This window comes from Rhinopithecus bieti, unplaced genomic scaffold, assembly GCF_001698545.2.
Source record: "Rhinopithecus bieti isolate Rb0 unplaced genomic scaffold, ASM169854v2 scaffold_25916, whole genome shotgun sequence".
Taxonomy (NCBI): Eukaryota; Metazoa; Chordata; class Mammalia; order Primates; family Cercopithecidae; genus Rhinopithecus; species Rhinopithecus bieti.
The window spans coordinates 92,979-107,396 of NW_016811604.1; positions in this window are offsets into that span (position 1 = coordinate 92,979).

Genomic DNA, 14,418 nt, shown 5'->3' on the forward strand with positions numbered 1-14,418 from the left:
CTATGATCACATTTTCCTGAATCTTGATCAATAAAAGAATCATGCTTTTTTCCCACTTTTCCTATATATATTGAATTTCAGAGTAACTAAAAAATTGTTGATTACAAGTAAAATTTCAGATAATATATGCAGAAAAAACAATACTATCAGAAAATCATTATTGTGTGAAACCCCAAAATAAGTAAGTACATTAATCTGTCCTCACACTGCTATAAGGAACTGCCAGACACTAGGTAATTTATAAAGGAAAGAGGTTTAATTGACTTGCAGTTCCACATGGCTGGGGAGGCCTCAGGAAGCTTACAATCGTGGCAGAAAGGGAATCAAACATGTCTTTCTTCACATGGTGGTGGCAGGAGAGAGAAATGAGTGCCCATTGAAGGGGGAAGTCCCTTAGAAAACCATCAGATCTTGTGAAAACTGACTCACTACCACAAGAACACCATGGGGGAAACGTCCCCCATGATTCAATTATCTCCACCGGGTCCCTCCCACAACACGTGGCAATGGAACTACAATTCAAGATGGGATTTGGGTGGGGACACAGCCAAACCATATCAATAAGAGATCTAGGAAATTATCTCTGATTATTTTAAAAGCTTAGTAGATGTGTGTGTGTGTATATATATATATATATAGTGGGATTCATTACCAACTGAATGTAATTATCAACCACTCTTAAGATAATTAAAAGTAACACTAGCAGGTATCATATAAGGCCTTATTAAATTCGATATAAAGTACAGAGCAGTTCCTGGGTGCATTCTTTCCTACAAAGGGCACCATAACCCTAAGGAAGAAAAACAAGGTCTGATTAGGAAACATTCTGTTAATTCTAGAACATGGGGTGTTCTTCAACAGTAATGTTCAAAGTGTGGTTCACAAAGCAGCAACTTTTTAGAAATGCAAAATTTGGTATCCTATACCTGGGAGGAGGCTTCCTGAATCNTAGATAAAGAATATGTATATTCTCTCTCTCTAGACACATGACTAGGAAACAGTCTATATATAAGAACGTGTGTGTGTGTGTGTGTGTGTGTGTGTGTATGTATGTATTCTCTCCAGAGGTAGAATATATCTCTCTGTAGAGAGAGAGAGAGAGACATATGCATGTGTATGTATATGTATAAAACAAACAATAAAACCACAAAGGCCCAAATATCAGCTGGAAGAAACTGACCGGCTATAATGAGACAATTAGAACATCTGTAAGAATAATATGTGTACTGGATTTAAAATGATAAAGACATAAAAGTTCATATATTCATGATGACACCCAGAATAAAACTCACTGGTTATATTACTAGGCTATGATCACATTTTCCTGAATCTTGATCAATAAAAGAATCATGCTTTTTTCCCACTTTTCCTATATATATTGAATTTCAGAGTAACTAAAAAATTGTTGATTACAAGTAAAATTTCAGATAATATATGCAGAAAAAACAATACTATCAGAAAATCATTATTGTGTGAAACCCCAAAATAAGTAAGTACATTAATCTGTCCTCACACTGCTATAAGGAACTGCCAGACACTAGGTAATTTATAAAGGAAAGAGGTTTAATTGACTTGCAGTTCCACATGGCTGGGGAGGCCTCAGGAAGCTTACAATCGTGGCAGAAAGGGAATCAAACATGTCTTTCTTCACATGGTGGTGGCAGGAGAGAGAAATGAGTGCCCATTGAAGGGGAAGTCCCTTAGAAAACCATCAGATCTTGTGAAAACTGACTCACTACCACAAGAACACCATGGGGAAACGTCCCCATGATTCAATTATCTCCACCGGGTCCCTCCCACAACACGTGGCAATGGAACTACAATTCAAGATGGGATTTGGGTGGGGACACAGCCAAACCATATCAATAAGAGATCTAGGAAATTATCTCTGATTATTTTAAAAGCTTAGTAGATGTGTGTGTGTGTATATATATATATATATATAGTGGGATTCATTACCAACTGAATGTAATTATCAACCACTCTTAAGATAATTAAAAGTAACACTAGCAGGTATCATATAAGGCCTTATTAAATTCGATATAAAGTACAGAGCAGTTCCTGGGTGCATTCTTTCCTACAAAGGGCACCATAACCCTAAGGAAGAAAACAAGGTCTGATTAGGAAACATTCTGTTAATTCTAGAACATGGGGTGTTCTTCAACAGTAATGTTCAAAGTGTGGTTCACAAAGCAGCAACTTTTAGAAATGCAAAATTTGGTATCCTATACCTGGGAGGAGGCTTCCTGAATCTGAAATTGAGGGTGTGGGTTGCAAGCTCTTCTTTCTTTCCCAAGCCCGTCGGTGATGTTTATGCTTGATAAAATTTCATGGGACTGTTCATTGATTTCCATAAGAAATTAACGATGTAAGAAAATGAGAAGAAGAATTTTATTATGGAAAAGAGGGTGTCATTGTTTTCACTTGCCTTCTCTATAAATGTGTGGATCACAACATTTGCTTTTCATTAAAAGTATTCAGATATATATACATATTTGAAATATATGTGCCTATACCCTAACCCCAAAACAGCTCATTAAGAATCTCTTCCACTGGGACATAGGCATCAATATTTGTTAAAATATCACTAAGTGTTTAGTGTGAATGATGAGGGAAGAAAGAATATATTTTCACCAAGTTTATGAGGTGGGTAGTTTGGGGCCAGGGGAAGAAGGCAATGAAAGAACTTGGGTAATAAGCAGCTGTCACTTGCAAAATAACTTATTGTTAATGAATTGGGACTTTAAAAATTTTTTTTATTTTCATAGATTTTAGGGGAACAAGTGGTATTTGCTTACATGAGTCAGCTCTTTAGTGGTGATTTGTGAGATTTTGGTGCACCCATTATCCAAGCAGTATACACTGAACCCAATTTATAGTCTTTTACCCCCCACCCCCTTCCCACCCTTTCCACTTGATTCCCCAGAGTCCATTGTGTCATTTTTAGGTCTTTGCATCCTCATAGCTCAGCTCCCACTTATGAATGAAAACATAAGATGTTTGGTTTTCCATTCCTGAATTACTTCACTTCAAATAATAGTCTCCAATTCCATCCAGGTAGCTGTGAATGCCATTAATTCATTCCTTTTTATGGCTGAGTAGCATTCCATCATATATTTATGTACCACAGTTTCTTTATCCACTCGTTGATTGATGGGCATTTGGGTTTGTTCCACATTGTGACCCAATGCTTTTAAAATAGTGTGTGTGTTTGGCCATGGACATAAGCCAGAACACTAGAAAAATTGTTTACTGAAAGCCATCTTAGTTTCAGGAACACAAAGGAAATGAGGTAATGTGTGAAAAGAACTTCAAAAATTGTAAGGCATTTTGCATAAAGACATTAGGTGTTTTTTAAGTTTCTATTTAAATGTGGTGGTCAATTAGAGAGGTTTTATTTTTTTCATTTTGTGTTTGCCTTGAAAGCATTTAGAAGTATGAGAATATATAATTTCATTTTGTAAAACACAATGTGTTGAACCTAATAAGATCTTTCTTGGAAACTGAACATTATCCTGGGTTTTGAAGGCATCCCATTGAAATTTAGCCATGATTCCATATTTAGCAAATTGTTGTGGACCCAGATACATCTTCGCTGACCAGAAGTCTTTCCAGAGTGGAAGATTTTAGTAAATTTACAAGTCAATCTTGTAGAATTAGATAAAATGCATTCTGTTTTCCATCATTTGCTGATATCCCCCCACTGCTAATTAAAGGAAACACAATCCATACTTGATTTACTTATGTAAATGTAGATTACAAACCAACAACATGATTTTAAGAGTCTTAAGAAGTTGAGGGCTATTTTGAATGTTTACTCTTGGAGAAATGTATATTTAGGTGTCCTGGGCAACAAGATCAGTTGTAGAAATGGCTGGTGGGATCACATTGGTCATTAAATTCAGACATCACACATAATCAAGCAGATTTATCTCAGGGTATGGGTAACTCAACATATGAACACCATTCCAAGTATTTCCCCAGAAGGCTGGCATGGTGACTGACGTGGTTTGGCTGTGTCCCCACCCAAATCTCATGTTGAATTCTTAGGAGAGGGACCCAGCAAGAGGCAAGTGAGTCATGGGGGCAGGTCTTTCCTGGGCTGTTCTCATGGTAGTGAATAAGTCTCATGAGATCTGATGGTTTTAAAAAGGGGAGTTTCCCTGCACAAGCTCTCTTCTGTTGTCTGCTGCCATGTGAGACATGCCTTTTACCTTCCACCATGATTGCGAGACCTCCCCAGCCATGTGGAACGGTAAGTCCATTCAACCTGTTTCTTTTGTAAATTGCCAAGTCTCAGGCATGTCTTTATATCAGCAGTGTGAAAATGGACTAATATATTGGCTTACACCTGTCATTCTAGCACTTTGGGAGGGCAAGGCAGGCAGATCACTTGAGCTTAGCAGTTTGAGACCAGCCTTGGCAACATGGTGAAACCCTGTCTCTGTAAAAAATACAAAACTTAGCTGGGTGCAGTGGCACAAGTGTGTATTCCCAGCTACTTGGGGACGCTGGGTCAGGAGGATTGCTGGAGCACAGGATTGCTTGAGGTAGACATGCCCAATGCATCTCAAGGGTGCAGTGAGCCGAGATGGCGCCACTTTAGCCTGGGTGACAAAGTGAGATCCTGTCTCAAAAAATAGAAAGTATTTCCCCAAAGGGGACATATGGCTTAATAGTTAGAGTTATTATTTGTAATGATGAATAGGTTTGGAAATAGGTAGTGGTGATAATTATACAACATTGTGAATGTAATGAATCCCACTGAATTGTACATTTTAAAATGATTAAAATGGCAAACTTATCCCACACACAGATAAGTAGATATAGATATTCATAGATATAGATATTCATAGATATGAATATGGTTTTCATTCTTTTTTTATTGTTGTTGTTGTTGTTTGTTTGAGATGGTGCCTCCCTCTGTCGCCCAGGCTGGCGTGCAGTGGCATGATCTTGGCTCACTGCAACCTCCTCCTCCCAGGTTCAAGCTGTTCTCCTGCCTCAGCTTCTCAAGTAGCTGGGACTACAGGACCACACCACCACGCTCGGCTAATTTTTGTATTTTCAGTAGAGATGAGGTTTCACTATGTTGGCCAGGATGATCTTGAACTCCTGACCGCGGGTGATCTGCCTGCCTCAGCCTCCCAAAGTGCTGGGATTACAGGCGTGAGCCACTGTGCCCAGCCTTCATATAGGTTTTAATATTAGTTTTGCTTAAAGACAATTTGAGGCAGCACAGCATAAAGTACTCCCCACATTTTATTTATTTAGCTTTAATTGACAAGTAATAATTGTACATATTTATGGGGTACATACTGATGTTCCAATACATGTAATATACAGTGATCAGATCGAAGTTAATTAGCATATCCATTATCTAAAACATTTATCATTTCTTTGTGTTGGAAACATTCAATTTCCTCCTTCTAGCTATTTGAAACTATATATTATATTATTTTTAACTATAGTCATCCTACAGTGCTATGAAACACTAGAACTTATTTCTCCTGTTCCCCCCGCCTCTCCACAAAGAAATAAAAGAGACCAAATCTGACACATGAAGCAAAAGGAACAAAGACATTCAGGTCCTGGAGTTGAGCATAAATTTGACCTCAAAATTTCTGGCAGATAAAGCAAAAGGAGAGAGAGAGAAAAAAAAAAAAATTGGTTCTGGGATTTGCATTTCCGGCAAGAGAAACCTTCTCCCTTTTCCCTCTGATTCTTGGTGAAGAGCAGTTATGATGTTGGAGATAAAAGGAGAAGATGGAAATGATGGTTCCTTGTTCTTTCCTTCTGCAGTCGCTGTCAGCTTCGCCTGTGATATTAACAGTAAGACAGCAAAGCCTGAGACCGCCTCACTAAAGACAGACCCTTCCCATTATGTGTCACGGCAGCCTTCACCCTTGAATCTAGAAACTACTACCTGGGCCGTGCTAAGTTTATTCTTAAAAGCCTAACACTGAGTGGCTACCGCTGTCCAATGCATCTGCCCAAAGCAGTATTCCCCAAATCCTGAATATGCATACAAATAACTTTTCAGTGTTCATGCCTACTGCTGAATCATACCAACAGAGATTCTGATTTGGAAGTCAGCGGTGGAGGCTATGCAGTTTAAATTTTTACAGACAACTCAAGGTTGTGTGGATATATCCTGAGACAGCTCAGCCCTCCCAGGCTGTTGGTACCATAGGGGCTGGGAGAGATTGCCCTCACCCCGCAAACACCTTCCAGGATGCAGAACAGCTCTTAATAAATATGTGTTACGGAAATAAAGGAAGGCCCCTGTGCTTGGAAATACTTGGCTGTCTCTCTCTGTCTGTCTCTGTCTCTCTCTCTGTCTCTCTCTCTCTCTCTCTTTGTCTCTGTCTCTGTCTCTCCTCTCTCTCTCTCTTTCTGGTTCATTTTCAATGCCGCTGAGTCATACAGTGAGAAGCAGCTTAGGGTCATTAACAGATTGAAACATCAGGGGAAAAAAGTGAATATGTTTTCATTTGAATCTCTATTTTTAACTCTTTCTGACTTTGGCTGTCAAATGTGGCAACCTTGAGACTGTTGCGATGATAATGAAATAAGCCTATGCTATCCTTTGGATTCATTTTAGACATATACATGTCTAATATATATATATTATATTTATATATATATATAAAAAATACTTACCATATGTGATCTTGTTTGACATGCATTTTTTTGTATACAAAAGCACATGAATCACCATGCTTCAACAATGAAGATGTTGTGTTTTGGACTAAAGGCACTGTAAACACAATATGCTATTAGCGTTTTTCTTAATCATCACTACCACCCAGCCGTTAATAAGTATCTTCCTGCACAAGATAATAATAGCATCTCACATTTCCATGGAGCTTTATAATGCATGAAGGTCTTTCATATTCATCGTTTTGTTCAATGTCGTAGAGAGAGGGAACTTCAGTAACCTCAAAGCCCAGTGTGCAGAGAGAAGAGAAACTGGTTGATTCAATCATTTGGCCACAGTCCTAGGACTCTTGAATGTGTGTGTAACTCAGACAGGGTGAAAATCCCAGAAGATACATCCCCATCCCAAGGGCACCTACCCAGGTTCAATAACTTGGTTACAACCGACACACTTTGGATGATGCTGCACTCTTCAGAAACAAGTATCCAATACGAACCCAAACCAGAGCAACCATCAAATCCCCACTCCTACCACATATTCACATCTTGTATTACCACCAAAGCCTGCAGCACCCGGACAACATGTGTCCAGAAGATGCTGAATGTCTTCCACCCTGACTGCCACTAACTTGGCTAAGCCAGGACCAACTTTCACCTGGACAACTGCAGTGGACTTCTTCCAAACGCAGCCTCCTGCAGTCCCGTCCACCAGTGGCTCCTGTGAGCTTTACAAAACCATAAATCCTATCCCATCACTGCCATGTTCCAACTCTTATGCCTTGTCATTGCTTTGCAATAAATTCCAACATTTTATTCTCCCTTCCATGTGTGAACTCACTTTGCCTACTCCTGGAATACCATTCTTTCACATTTCCTTGCTAATTATGAGTCGGCTATACCGGGACTCCTGTTCTCCTCACCCTTTAGACATGTTCCCATTTGAAACTTTGCAACTTGTAGTTCTTTTCAGGAATGTTTCCCTTTCATCATCTTGTAGCTGCTTCCTTGTCATCATTTCCTTCCATTTCTACCTCTTCAGAGAGGCTTTGTTTAGAAGAAAATAATAGGAGCAAATATTTGCCAGCTAGGGTTATGCAGAAGTTTCTTACATAGAACACAAAATGTAAGAACCGCAAGAGAATGTATTGATGGGGCCTTCAAGACACCATGAGGAGCTCAGAAAGCAAGCTTCAGATTGAGAGAAAACAGTTACAACTAATATAGCAGAGAATTGACTTGTGTCTAGAATATATACAGATATCTCCCAACTCAATTACAAGTCAGGCAACCTGCAGAGCAGCAATCCTCAACATTTTTGGCACTAGGGACTGATTTCATGAAAGATAATTTTTTCCAAGTAGGGGAACGGTTTCAGTATGAAACTGTTCCACCTCAGATTATCAGGCATCAGATTCTCATAAGGAGAAGGCAACCTACATCCCTCACATGTGCAGTTCACAGTAGGGTTCACGCTCCTATGAGAATCTAATGCCACCGCTGAAGTGACAGGAGGTGGAGCTCAGGTGGTAATGTGAGTGATGGGGAGTGGCTGTCAATACAGATGAAGCTTCCCTCACTTGCCTACCACTCACCTCCTGCTGGCCCAGTCCCTAACCAAAACTGGTCCGTGGCCTGGGGCTTGGGGACCCCTGCTGTAGAGGACAGAATAACAGCCCCCTACATATGTTCACGTCCTACCTTATGCAGTAAGACCGTCTTGACTGATGTGATAAAGATTTTGAGATGAGGAGAGTATCTTCAAGTATCTAAGTGAGCTCAATGTAATAAAAATATCCTTATAAGACAGAAACTGGAAGCTTGGAACAATAGAAGATCTGAAGGTGAAACAGACGTCAGACAGAGATTAAGATGCTATGCTACATAAATATATATATATATATAATAGCCCATGAGGATTGCTTTGTTGTAGCCTATAAAGGTTTGTAAGACAAAATTTCTGAAGTGGAGAATTGTTGCTGTGATGGTTGCTTAAAATCTAGGTTTTAGAGATGAGTTTGACTGTAGCTGTTCTGGTATGTGATCCATTTAATGGGTTTTTTTTTTTTTTTTTTTTGTACATTAATTCTCAGAGAAAAATCTTGGCCCCAGCTATTTAAATTTCTCCATAAATAAAGACTTCCAAGCACCACTGGAACAGTTATCAAAAATGACAAATCGTTGGCAATTCTAGCAATAAACTTGAGTATAGTAAGAGATATAATGGGACTCTGTAACTGCTCTCAAGTCAAACATCCCTCCTGCTTATTGAAATCAGAATGGCACTTAGTGAAAATCAAATTGCACTGATTTCTCTGATGCAGTCTCAAAATCAAGCCACCATTTCAGGTTTTGTTAGAAAAGTTGCTGACTTTGGGCTTAGAAAAGGCATCCCAGGTATGCATTGTGGTTGAGGGTAACAGGAAGATGAGAGTTAGGATGTAGCTATCTTCAAAAAGAAAAGAAAAGCGGCAAAAGAAAAGAAAACCTTAATGTTAGAACATATAAAATAGTATAAATAATTAAGAACTTAAAGAGGCATAGAGTTTGGTTAAAGCAGCAAGCCAGCAGGACAATTTTAGTGTGTAGCTTAAGGTACAATACATGCATAATTTGCCCTTCCTCAATTCTAGAAAATACTGTCTTCTTCAATAAGCTTTCTATTCCTGAACTAAGCATTCCACTGGGATTTTAGCTATTTTATATGCGGTCATATTTACTTTGCTACTGTGCATGTGATTACATCTAAGTTGTAATTCATCTAATATATGTGCATTACTTTAATATTTCATTCATCTAATAGGAATTCTAATTCATGTAATATAGTGTTGTATAAGTTGTCTTTTTACTTATATGCATTTTACAGTGCCCTGAATAGCACTGAAGTACAAAAGATGTATCTTAATATGTGTTTTGTGTCCATACTTTGATGGTGAAAAATGTCAGTTTACATTCAAATGAGTTTTAAAATATTCTCATTAAAAACAAATGAAAACGTAAATGGAAAAAAAAAAAACCTTTTCTGTAATTTTTCAAGATATCTATGGAAATGCGCTGAGCTACTGCATCATTTCCCCCAGATTTTGCTTGGGTCATCATGGCTACTTCATACATTGTTGAATGAGCATTTTCCATAAATTTCATAGCATAAGTAAAAGCTATGATGTGCTTTTTGCCTTGTCTTTCTCTTCTCACTTTAAACACTTAGTAAGCAGATTGAATAAATAATACCCCCTTTATGCAAAATTATTCACAAATAAATGATATCTAATTCATTCTTTCAAATACCATCAGAGAACACACCATCTCTCTTTACCATCTGTACAATTTTAGAGTCAGAGTCTAATTTGACCAGCAGTCAACATTTTCCCTTTGGACTCCTTTCATATATTTGAAGGACATTTCTTTGTTCCTAGTATGTGTACATGAAGCAAAACTAAACCGCATGGCTTCTGATATTCATGAAAGCAGGCTAGTAGGTAACCATTTCTGAACACATTCCACACCAGGCACAATGCTGTTTCTTGTGCATTGTCCGGTTGAGTTCCTCAGCTTGCTGTGGGAGGGCTACAATTCTCCTCCCCATTTCACGTATAAAGAAAGTGGGACTTTGAAATCTTAAGTCATGTGCTTGAAGCTTTACAATAGATTCCACCACAAGGGTGTGCGACTGAATCCATTGCAAGCAATAACTTCAAAAGCAGTCACCAAGCAAATGCCCTTCGTGTAAAGTGATACGTTCTGTAACAAATTCATTGAAAGCCATTTACTGTGTCGAGAGAATAAAGATAATCATACAGGACACTTTTGGAAAGGGGCCCCACATTGGTAGAGAGATATGGCCAGGTTCTACTTGAGTATGCAGGCGACCCCTGCAGAAGATGCAGAGATTGACCTTCAGGTCACACTGACCTTTCAAATGGTGCTGGGTCCATCAGCTAGCAGTGTAGCTTTGTGTGCGGCCATAGTCCACAGGAAGGTGTGCTCAGGCAAGGTGTTCAAGGCAATTTATGGTTGCTGGCAGCCCTACAGAGGGCACCCTAGATCTTGGGGGCTTCATATAAAAAGGCAAGCATACCAAAATGCAAGGCATATTCTGGAAATAGCTAGCAAGTGTGGTGAATTTGCAGGCTCAGGAACATAATTAGGGCATCTCTTGAGAAGGCCACATGGGCCCACACAGAATGATGCTTGGATTTCCAGTAATGAATTTGTCCAACACACTCACTTTATTGTGTGGGTGATTGTTGTTGCTAAAAAGGAGATTTAAATTATGAACAGAATATAAACAGATATTAGCAAGAAAACGTCAACATTCCCTGTAGCCACATGCTTCGAGATAATCACTCTCCACTGTTTGAATTCCTTCCAGATTTTGTTTTTTAATAAAATAAATGGACTGGACGAAGTGGTTCACGCCTTAATCCAGGACTTTGGGAGGCTGAGGCGGGTGGATCACTTGAAGTCAGGTGTTCGAGACCAGCCTGGACAACATTGCAAAACCCCATCTCTACAAAAAATACAAAAATTAGCCACAGGTGGTGGCACATGCCTGTAATCCCAGCTATTTGATGGGCTGAGGCAGGAGAGTCGCTTGAATCCAGGAGACAGAGGTTGTAGTGAGCTGAGATTGCAGCACTGCACTCCAGTCTGGGAAGCAGAGCGAAACTCCATCTCAAAAAAAAATACATAAAAATATAAAATAAGATAAATGATACATAGTATTCAGTAGCCCAGTATTTTTTTCTTGAGACACCTTAGATGTGTTTCTGTGTCCATGAATGTAAATACTCCTTAGCACTTTATGCAGGCAAATAGCATCTCATAATATGGATCCAGCCAAGACAATCCGTTCAAGTCTCTGACTTGTGAACATTGATCTTGCTGCTATTGTTTTTTTTTAAATTACAATCCATGTGAATTGTGGAGCCTTGGGTGCCTATTTTTATGCATCAGAATAAAGATTTTCATAGAAAGCATTCAAAGAATTAGGACTCCTGGGTCGGAAGTTTCCAGTTTTCATTTTCCTGCGTTTTACCCATTCTCTTACACTGGAGACCATCATGATGATGTTGATGGTGTGGAAATTCAGAGGAAACTAAAAGGACGTAGCACTCAAGTGGTTAGGTCCTGGGGAACTGTAGTTCTCATCTCAGGCACTAGGATGCAGACCCAGGGAGGGACAAGATGTACAAGCTCTTTGAAAATAAAACAAAAGGATGTGACAGCCAATTGAATGAGAGTCAGCAGCACATCTGGAGAAATATCCAAGGAGAAAGTGTTCAGTTGAAAATACTCAAAGTTGGCTGAGCACGGTGGTTCACACCTGTAATCCCAGCACTTTTCGGAGGCTGCGGCAGTCAGATCAATTGAGCTCAGGAGTTCGAGACCAACCTGACCAACATGATGAAACCCCATCTCTACTAAAAATACAAAAATTAGCTGGATGTGGTGGCGTGGGCCTGTAATCCCAGCTACTCAGGAGGCTGAGGCAGGAGAACTGCTTGAACCTAGGAAGTGGAGGTTGCAGTGAGCCAAGATCATGCTGCTGCACTCCAGCTTAGGCGACAGAGCAAGAGTCTGTCTCAAAAACAAAAAAAAGACTCAAAGTTGACTCAAAAAGATTTGTTTCCAGGCTGGCCATTCCCAAATTTTCATTTCCATGAAACTCATTTATCAATTATCTTCAAATTTTGATGTTTTATTGTTTAATAAACAAGCTATATTTATTATTTTATATTTTGTTCCTAAAATATGATCAATTTCAGTTTTTGTTTTATTTCATGTAATTTAAACTAAAGCACTTAAAAAATACCTATGCAGCTTCATTCCAGATAAATGTGTGGGGATATTATCTATTTTATGAAAATAGTATGAGGAATCTCAATAGTAGTTCATGGGTCCCAGAGTTTGGAAACCTGTGATATAAAAATCATGTGTTTGTTATAATTGTTTTAGATTTTTTCTATTGACATTGGAAATAGACTTTAGTTCTGTACAATACTGATGTGATAACATGATACAATTGGAGATTGTATACAACTCATTCCATTTTAAGTAAAACTAAAATAAAAGGCACTGAATTTCAAGCAGCTGCGCCTATCAGACAATAGAATTTGAATGCAGCACATCAACTTCCCTCCTTTCCAGCCCATCCTGTGCAATGTGTGCTTCTGTGTGAAATCCTACATGTTTTCAATCAGAATATTAAAGGTTCACCTTGTAATAAATGAACTCCTGAATGATTTCCTATAACCGTTAAAGATTAGTTTTGCATCTTATTTGACTGATTTTTGTTTTTTATGCTTCTGCTTTCATTCTCACCAGATTTCTTTTTGACCTCATTTGCATGACCTAACACAAATTCTGTTTCTTCTCATTGAATTATTTTTATTTAAACATTTCTTGTTTGATGTCACTTCTTTAGTTTAAAGGTGCACAGATGTATGTCCTTGTACATATACATTTATAAACACACATACATATATATGGTTATATATGCATATATATACACACATACCAGGTGAATTACACACACTGAAATGGTGAAAGATATTTAACTTCTTTATTCACTTAATTATCTCCTGGTTACTTGTCTCCAAAAAAATGCTTACTGTGTTTATGCAAGGAACAATCTCCTAAAAGAAAATGGATTGTGGCTTTAACATCATATAACAATGTCTTTTGTTAATTGAAAGAAAAACAATATCTGACCCCATTGAGTTCCTTACCATTGACACATGAGGATTATGGGAGCTACAGTTCAAGATGAGATTTTGGTGGGGACACAGCCAAACCAGATCACTGAACATAGCTATTGATACCTCTTGTGTGTGTATTTTTGTTATTGTTGTTCCTTCCAGGGCCCTGGATGAAACTTGGCATCAATGTAGCCACTAACATGGATTAATTCACATGGTGCTCGGGTTTTTCCTGAATAGTTTGGCAGACAGGGGCTAGGGAATGAGTGCTGCTGATTGGTTTAGGATTGCAACGATAGGGGTGTGGAAAACAGCCCTGCTGCACCCAGTCGGCCTCTATGTGGGGACACAGAGGAGTCGCTGGTCCCAGTAGGACCAATCAGTTGTCAGAAATGCAAAAGCCTGAAAAGACATCTTAAAAGGTCAATCTGTACTATGCTTATTACCTGGGTAATGAAATAACCTGTACCTCAAACCCTGTGACATGCAATTTACCTACATAATAAACCTACGGGTATACCCCTGAACCTAAAATAAAAGTTTTAAAAAGGCAAATTTTAGCTTCTAGTGATTGGGGAAGTTGCAAATCTTGTGACCTCTGAGTAATGACTGGTAATCATTCAACTAAGCCTACATCTTAGCAGAATTCAGGCCCCTCTCATATTTTAACCTGGTGGCCTTTTATTAGTTGTACAAAGGCGGTTTAATTTTAAGAGGGGCTATTATCATTTAAACTACAAGTTCAATTTCTCCCGAAGTTAGCTTGGCCCATAGCAGTATGGAGGTTAAAGGCAAGATGGAGTTGGTTAGGTCCGATCTCTTTCACTGTCATAATTGTCTGCCTGTTACACGTTTTGCAAAGGTGGTTTCAAGATGAAAGGACTATACTCTTGTAAAGAGCATAAAATTGTTGCATTCATTGTGTACCTGAAACAGGTTGATAGTTTAAAAATAATAATAATCTCTGGATGTTGTAATAAATGAAAATTCCATGGCAGAAACTGTGGAAACACCAGCTTCAAAACAGCACATTCATTTGTTAAACTTAAGAGTTCCATGG